Here is an 8,185-nt window from a genome sequence, read left to right as displayed (position 1 = left end):
GTGTATCACCAGTGAATCTGCCTGATTTGTCACCTCAAGTCATCAAATGATGCTCAATACGAACCTAAGACAGCAAATCCTCAAGAAACAGACCAACGTAGTGGTTTAAGCTAGTAATTTATTTTCTGACTTGCTCTTTGGTTTGAAAATTTTTCTTTAAGTTTTTCATCTGCCAACAAACTGGGTCCACAAAGTTCCAATAGTGGTTTTTTCGTGCTAATCGAATGCAGAACCACACACAGGCTCGTCGTATCTTAGAAGCTATTTTGCCTGCAACCTGTCAGCGGTCTCAATTAATTTGAGAAGTGGTGAATGATGGTTTAAGAACAATGTTCACACGTGCTTCAGCCTATCCTTAATATATATAAATATATATATATATATATATATATATATATATATATATATATATATATATATATATATATATATATATATATATATATATAATTTTCTTTATTAACAACAGCCATAAATATGTAATTTGAGATCATCAAATTTCTCAACACCTAAAGCACGAAACAGTGAACTACCCAACTTGTGTGACAATTTCGGACAAGGTTTGATAAACCTATAAGCACCCTCTTTAACTACATACTCTTTTACACACACGTGCTAAACCCTATATATATCTAATATCCTAGTCACTCTTAGCATGAAACATTGAAATACCTAACTTGCATGAAAAATTCAGACAAGGTTTGGTAGTCCTATACACATCCTCTTTAACTGCATGCTCTTTTACACACACATAATGAACTCCATTGGATAGCCTGGTTACCTACAATACGAAACAATCAATTACTTAACTTGTATGATGAATTCGGAGAAGGTTTGGTAGATCCATACACACCCTCTCTAACCACACGTTCTTTTACACACATGTGGTGAATTCTATCGAATAGCCTTGTCACCATTAGCATGAAAAAATGAATTTCCCAACTTGTGTGACAAATTCAAACAAGGTTTAGTAGATCCATACACACCCTCTTTAAGCACACACTCTTTTACCCATACTTTGGTGAACTTGATCGGATAGCATGGTCACCTACTACACGAAACAATGAACTAGACAACTTGCATGACAAATTTAGATAATGTTTAGTACATCCATATATACGCTCCCTCTCTAACCGCAAGCTCTTTTACACAATACAATACGTGTGGGGTCTAAAGTATCAAGTACCCTAATTATGATGTATGTTTGACAATACCAAGATTGCCTTTAAGTTATTTCAATTTTCAAAACCACTTCAGCCGTTAAATGCATTTGTTTAGTTATCAGGTTAAGTAATATTGAAAAACTAAAGAGTGCTTTGGCACACAACTACTTGTGTGGCCAACTAGTTCACATGTGTGGAGCCCACCATGGTGTTTGCAAGACATTTCATCCGTGTGACATCGTCATTCCATCATAAAACTACTACCAATAATTGTACCTTTTTCCTTAAAAGCTCATTAGTTATCCCCCTTCTGTTTAATGCTATACGGCACCCGTGTTGTAAGCTGGGTTGATTTATTTTATTTTATTTTTTTACCATAGGGCTAGCATCTAGGGGTACACCTTATATACGATGTGCATGCCCCACATATAGTATGGTGGGCCCTGAGAGATCATGTGTTTTGCTACTGGCATACAACAGGTAGTGTAGAGGATTCCTCTCATCAGTGGAGAGGTCATTCCTAAGTAAGCTAGTCTATAATGTGTGTGGGTCATACCGGAAAGTATGTATCACATCCAACCTGTCCTGCCGGATCACCCCACCATGGAAGTGAAGGTTTTTAGATATGTCTATAGTTTCTTGTGGTGTGTGGCTCACTTAGGGAGTGTTTGGTATTCCAATTACTTGTGTAATGCAAAGAAAAAGAGCCATTAATTATTATCATTTCAAGGTGTTTGTTTAAATAAGAATTACGAATCATAAACCATGAGTCAAATATATTTAGAAGCTATTTAATTTTCCAACAACCATGATAAATTTATGATGGTAAATATGTACTGATGACTTTTGAAGAGGGTTTGAATGAGAGGGAAATACTTATATACTTACCCCTAGAATACCACATAGAAATGCATAAAATCAAACATAAATTAGGATCCAATAAAATCTATGGGTCCCACCATGATGTATGTGTGTAATCAATGCCATCCATTCATTTTTATCATCTCATTTTAAGGCAGGAGCCCAAAGCTGAGGCAGATTGTAAGATTAAATAGACCACGCCACTGGAAATAGGGGAGATAATGACACCAACCGTTCAAACACGAAACCTTTCTAGGGCCCATAGGGATGTCTATCTCTCATCCAACCTGTTCATAAGATTGTACAAACATATACACAAACTTATACCAAGGGAATACACAAATATCAACTTGATCTAAAACTTTTGTGCCCCAAGAAGTTTTCAACCATAGGTGTTCAATTCTCATTGTTCCTGTAGTGCGGTCCACCTGAGCTTTGGATTTACCTCATTTTTTGGCTCTAGCCTTAAAATGATCCGGTGGAATGGATGGATAGCGCGGATAAAATACATACATCACAGTTAGGCCTACAATTTTTAGCTGCTGAATTTATACAACGGACTCTACAACTTTGCAAACAAGTTCCTGTTGGGGATTTGGACTGCAGAATCACATAGATCTAGATCTAGGATAGCAATCCAATGACACCAAGCACACACAAGAGAACACAAATTTAACGTGGAAAACCCTTGCGGGAAAAAACCACGGCACAAAGCGATAGATTTCCACTATGAAAATATAAATTACAAAGAGAGAGGACTTCCCCGATTCGAATAACCTCGAATCTCACCCTTGCTACACCCTTTAGAAACCCTAAAATCCTTTTAGGAACCCTTGGAACTCCTTTAGAAAGCCTTAGCATACCTCCCAATCCCACATACACCCCTTTATATAAGTTTAGAAAGAAGTAGAATCGGAATAGGAAACAAAAATGGCAAAATCTGCGTTTCCGCAGAAAATCTGCGTAAAATCTTCGATGTCATTGAAGGTCTATCGATGTTATCGAAAATGGACCAAAACTGTCTAACGACTAGGGGTGAAATTTTTTGAAAATTATCGATGGAATCGAGCAACCGTCGATGTCATCGACGACTGGCTTCGATGACATCGAAGCCTGGTCGATGTCCTCGACAGACCAACAGACAGATTTAAGACATCCGTCCATAACAATCTCTACCATATCTTCAATCTTCATCCGTGTAACTTCTTGTCCCCTTCTCTTGTCTCTGCATCTCATCATAGCTTTATCAACGCTTCTTGTGCACACTCCATCCTTCTTTTACGTTATCGTCAAGCCCAGAGAAGTTACACAGAACTTGAACTTCTTTGCAGGAACATTCTTGTTGATCATGTCTGCCGGATCTAAATCCACATGCCCAACCACCTTTGCTCCTGTCTTTCTAAAAGAAAAGATGTAGTCTTCTTACCATCTCATCGCTACCCAATATTGCTTGTCGGGGTACTTGCTCACAACACTGATAGCCTGTGAAATAACTAGTCTAATCTAGACCATGGCATAAACTGCCAACCGCATTTGAATAAGGCTCATGAGATATCCTGCTTTTCCTCACCTGTTTTGGGACATGTCTTGAGGAAAACTTGAGGAGAGACGCGTAGGGAATGCTTTCTGACTTTTCCTGGCTCATCACATCCTTGATCAATACCTACACACAAGGTATTCCTCCTATGATTACCAAAGCCTACTCCTCTTTCAGTCTCAACGCCAAGAACCATCTTTGCAGCCCCTTGATCCTTCATCCTAAATGTCCCACTTAACCGAGTCTTCAGTACATTGATTTCAGACATGTCATAATTGGCGATTTACATGTCATTCCTAACTCACCATGAAGGAATCAAACCACTGCCTTACCGATAGGTCGAACCAAGACCTCCTGCAAAGTCTTTTCTCAGCCCCTTTAACTTCGAACTGCTCTGGTTACTTTATGTAGATCTGCTCTTCACTTTTCCTTGCAGAAGTGCAGACTCCACATCTATCCTTTCAGCTCAAGATCACATTGGCCAACCAGGGCCAATCATAGATCTAATAGACACCTGCTATACTGTCAGCATGAATATCTTTGAGAAGTCGATCCATTCTCTCTGAGCATAACCCTTCGTTACCAACCTCGTCCTGTATTTATGATGTATCCTCCTAAAGATCCACCTATATCCAACCACTTTCCGACCCACTGGAAGCTCCACCAACTCTCATATGTCGGTCTGGTACAACGAATCCATCACATCGCCCATAGTCACCTTCCACTTCTTAGCACCAAGCTCACCTAGAGTCATCAAAATAGAAGATGAATCTCTTGCGATATTGGAGTCATCCATGCACCACGCCGATATCCTGTGATCATGCCGTGTGATTCTTATCACAGGTGGCTGCTCCACCTGCTCTGTATTCCTGTCCATGTGTTTTAGCCTTTCTGCTCTACCCGCTCATGTGGCCATGCCCAACATGCCACACACGTGCAGATGTGGAATCTGTTACATCTACTGCAGCTCCACCTTTTGAAGTGCTCCCAATTAACTTGTACAAGTTACCAAGTCGTTGCACTTTTATGATTACCCGTGCCCCCTTAGATACCTTAAGAGAACTATCAATACCTATGTACTTACATCCTTTTGCCTCAAGTACACTAAGAGAAATCAGATTCTGCTTCAAATCATGAACGTGCCTGACATCAGTCAAGGTACGCTCCACCCCATCAAACATCTTGATGTGCACCGTACCAACAGCTACAACATTACAGGCAAAGCCATTGTTCATAAACACCTGTCCACCATCGCACTCCCTATAGCTGGAGAACCAACTCTGATGAGAAGTCATGTGAAAAGATGCCCCTGTGTCTAGCATTCACTCATCCTTACGATCATCGTATGGCCGCCTGATAGTAGACATAGATAAAACATTACCATCACATCCACTCGATCCATCTGACGTGGCAGCATTGGCCTCCCTATATGAAGCCTTAGAATCTTCTCTCTTCGATTTAGGATTTTCACAATCCTTCTTCACATATCCTTCCTTCCTACAATTCCAACACTTTACCTTTCCTTTGCCCTTTCCCTTGGATTTGGATCTAGAACCTCAAGAACCCGTACCTTGTTCAGAATTCCTACCCCTTATAAACAGTGCACCAGAAGATGTCCTCATATTGCCATTTAGCTTTCTCATAGCCTTCCCTTAAGAGGCTGAGATAACGGTGTCGACACTTAGGATTTTATTTGTGTTGCATATAACGTCCTTGAATGACTCATACGATGCCGGAAGAGAATTCAGGAATATACATGCTTATTCTTCATCTTTCATTACTTCCTCCATATCTAACAATTTGCAAACTAATTTATTAAAGTTGCTGATGTGAGCCTCTAGATTTCCACCCTCTGTCATCTTGAAGTTATACCACTGCCGCTTCAAGTGTAGGCAATTTTTTGAGGATTTTTTCGCATAAACATCTTCTAACTTCGTCCATAACTTAGCCGCAGTTTTCTCCCTCATGACATTGTAGAGAACCTCATGCGTGACACATAAATGGATTGATGATAATGCCTTCTTATCAAGAGTATTCCATTCATCATCAGTCATAGTAGACTTTCGCTCCTCAAGAGCACCATCTTCGCTTTGCTTGATTAAGGAACTCATCATCTTAATCTTCCATAACTCAAAATTATTTTTCCCTGAGTACTTCTCAATATCATACCTGATGCTCGCCATTATTACTAATCCCTCAGATTCAGATTCGTACCCCAGCAATTGATCTGATACCACTTGTTGGGGATTTGGACTGCAGAATCACACAGATCTATATCTAGGATAGCAATCTAATGACACCAAGCACACACAAGAGAACACAGATTTAATATGAAAAACCCTTGCGGGAAAAAACTACGACACAAAGCGACAGATCTCCATTATGAAAATAGAAATTACAAAAAGAGAGGACTTACCCGATTCGAACAACCTTGAATCTCACCCTTGCTACACCCTTTAGAAACCTTAAAATCCTTTTAGGAACCCTTGAAACTCCTTTAGAAAGCCTTAGCATACCTCCCAATCCCACGTACACCCCTTTATATAAGTTTAGAAAGAAGTAGAATCAGAATAGGAAACAAAAGTCACAAAATCTGCGTTTCCACATAAAATCTATGTAAAATCTGCGATGTCATCCAAGGTCCATCGATGTCATCGAAAACGGACCAAAATTGTCCAGTGACTAGTGGTGAAATTTTTTGAATATTATTGATGGAATCGAGCAACCATCGATGTCATCGACGACTGGCTTCGATGACATTGAAGCCTGGTCGATGTCATCGACAAACCAACAGACAGATTTAAGACATCCGTCTATAACAGTTCCTGTAAAGATTAGCATTAGTACCACATGCTGCTATAAGCATACTTGTAAATAATCATGACTTATTTACATTGAATTATAATTGTAAATAAAAAAATCAAATAGCAATCAAATAGCTTGTTACAAAGGAAATAAGTAAAAATTTTAATTATAAAACTACCCAAGTAAATATAGGTAATATCACAATATGAATACAATTAAAAGAGTAAATAATCATTACTCATTTTCAGTCAATTACTATTTTAATTGAAAAACCAAACACTCACAAAATAGCTCTTATTTAGCAAGCTCATGCAATGCACGTCTTGAATGCCATTTAACCAAGATGGTGGGTGAAAATCAGACACGCATATACAATTATTTTGTTGTGGCCAATACTATGGGACGTATGTTGACTAATATGGGGTAAAATTTTCTCTAAGGATTCTTATATTTTTGACGTATTTCTCATAATATTATTGCTGAAAATAAAATATTAGGAATATTTATTATAAATTACTAAAAAAAGATATACTTAAAAACTAAATTATTTTAACTTTGAAATAAATATTCCATTAAAATTGCAATAATAAAAACTTAAAATTGCTGACATTTTTAGAAAAATATTATGAGATTTTCAAAGTCTCAGTGATATTTTATTACGATGCTCACAACCGATGTTGACATGGCTATCGTTTACCATTGTAAGAGGATTGACAGATGGCGGGAGGAGAATGGTATTTGGGCAACATGAACGTTTTATCTATGTTGTCGGTCGTGACTTAGGACCACCAGCTTGCGCCACCCCACAGGGCCCACATGCAGAAGTGATGTAAAGCAGGCTGTGTACAATTTTATGTTCAAGATGGACCAGAAAAGGCCCAATGGGAGGTGGAAGTGATCCAGACTGTCAGAACATTAAAACAGGCGTATCTCGCAAATCGAAATGATTTATTTGACATATCCTATATGATTTTAGGGTAGGATAAGCCACCATAGCCAGTTACCCATGCCAAATTTGTGAGATTCCATCATATCGACGATCAAAAATCCATTTTATTTCATTTTTACTATTTATAGTACGTTTTAGTTTGATTATAACTCTTAATCATTTACGCTTTAGGAGTTGTGTCCAACATGAAAAGTGCTTAGTAAAATTAGGAGAATAATGTGGTTAAGCTAAACACTTACTATAAATAGTAAATTTAGTATTTATAGTAAGTTATGAATTTTAGGGAGTTTAATTCTGAAACTTCTTCCAAGGTTTATTATCATTATTTAAAGGGGTAGTAAATTTGTTTTTATTACCTATTAATGAAATTTCAAATTTATTAAAATTTATCTCTGTTCTTTCCTATTTTTTCATCGTGGATTCGAGGAATCTCAGTGAGGAGTCCAAAGAAGCTCCGTGGATTCGGAGACTTATCCCCTTGAGGAAGATGGTGATCGACTTCATCACGTTCATCCCTGCGTCAATTGGTATCAGAGTGAGGACTCCCCTTGGATAGATGACAAAAAACGAAGGTATGGACCAAAATCATGTGGATGATGATATAAGAATTCATTATCTTCTGGAAAGAATGAAAGCTTTTCATCGGGAGAGTCAATTGATCATGCAAGGGCTACAGGTAACCCTTGACCGTATTTCGAATGTGCTAATTTCACCCTGAGCCTAAGGCGATGCTCAGCCGCCCATGGTTGTTGTATGACACAACCCTAATTTTCATAGAGCACTACTAGTGGTGAATTGTAGGGCTACTCCAAATGATTTGAGTTCTAGTGATGAGGACCTCGATGATGGATTTACTTGATGACCAGTCCA

The sequence above is a fragment of the Magnolia sinica genome, chromosome 14, assembly GCF_029962835.1.
Source record: "Magnolia sinica isolate HGM2019 chromosome 14, MsV1, whole genome shotgun sequence".
Taxonomy (NCBI): Eukaryota; Viridiplantae; Streptophyta; class Magnoliopsida; order Magnoliales; family Magnoliaceae; genus Magnolia; species Magnolia sinica.
This window is presented reverse-complemented; position numbering follows the sequence as displayed.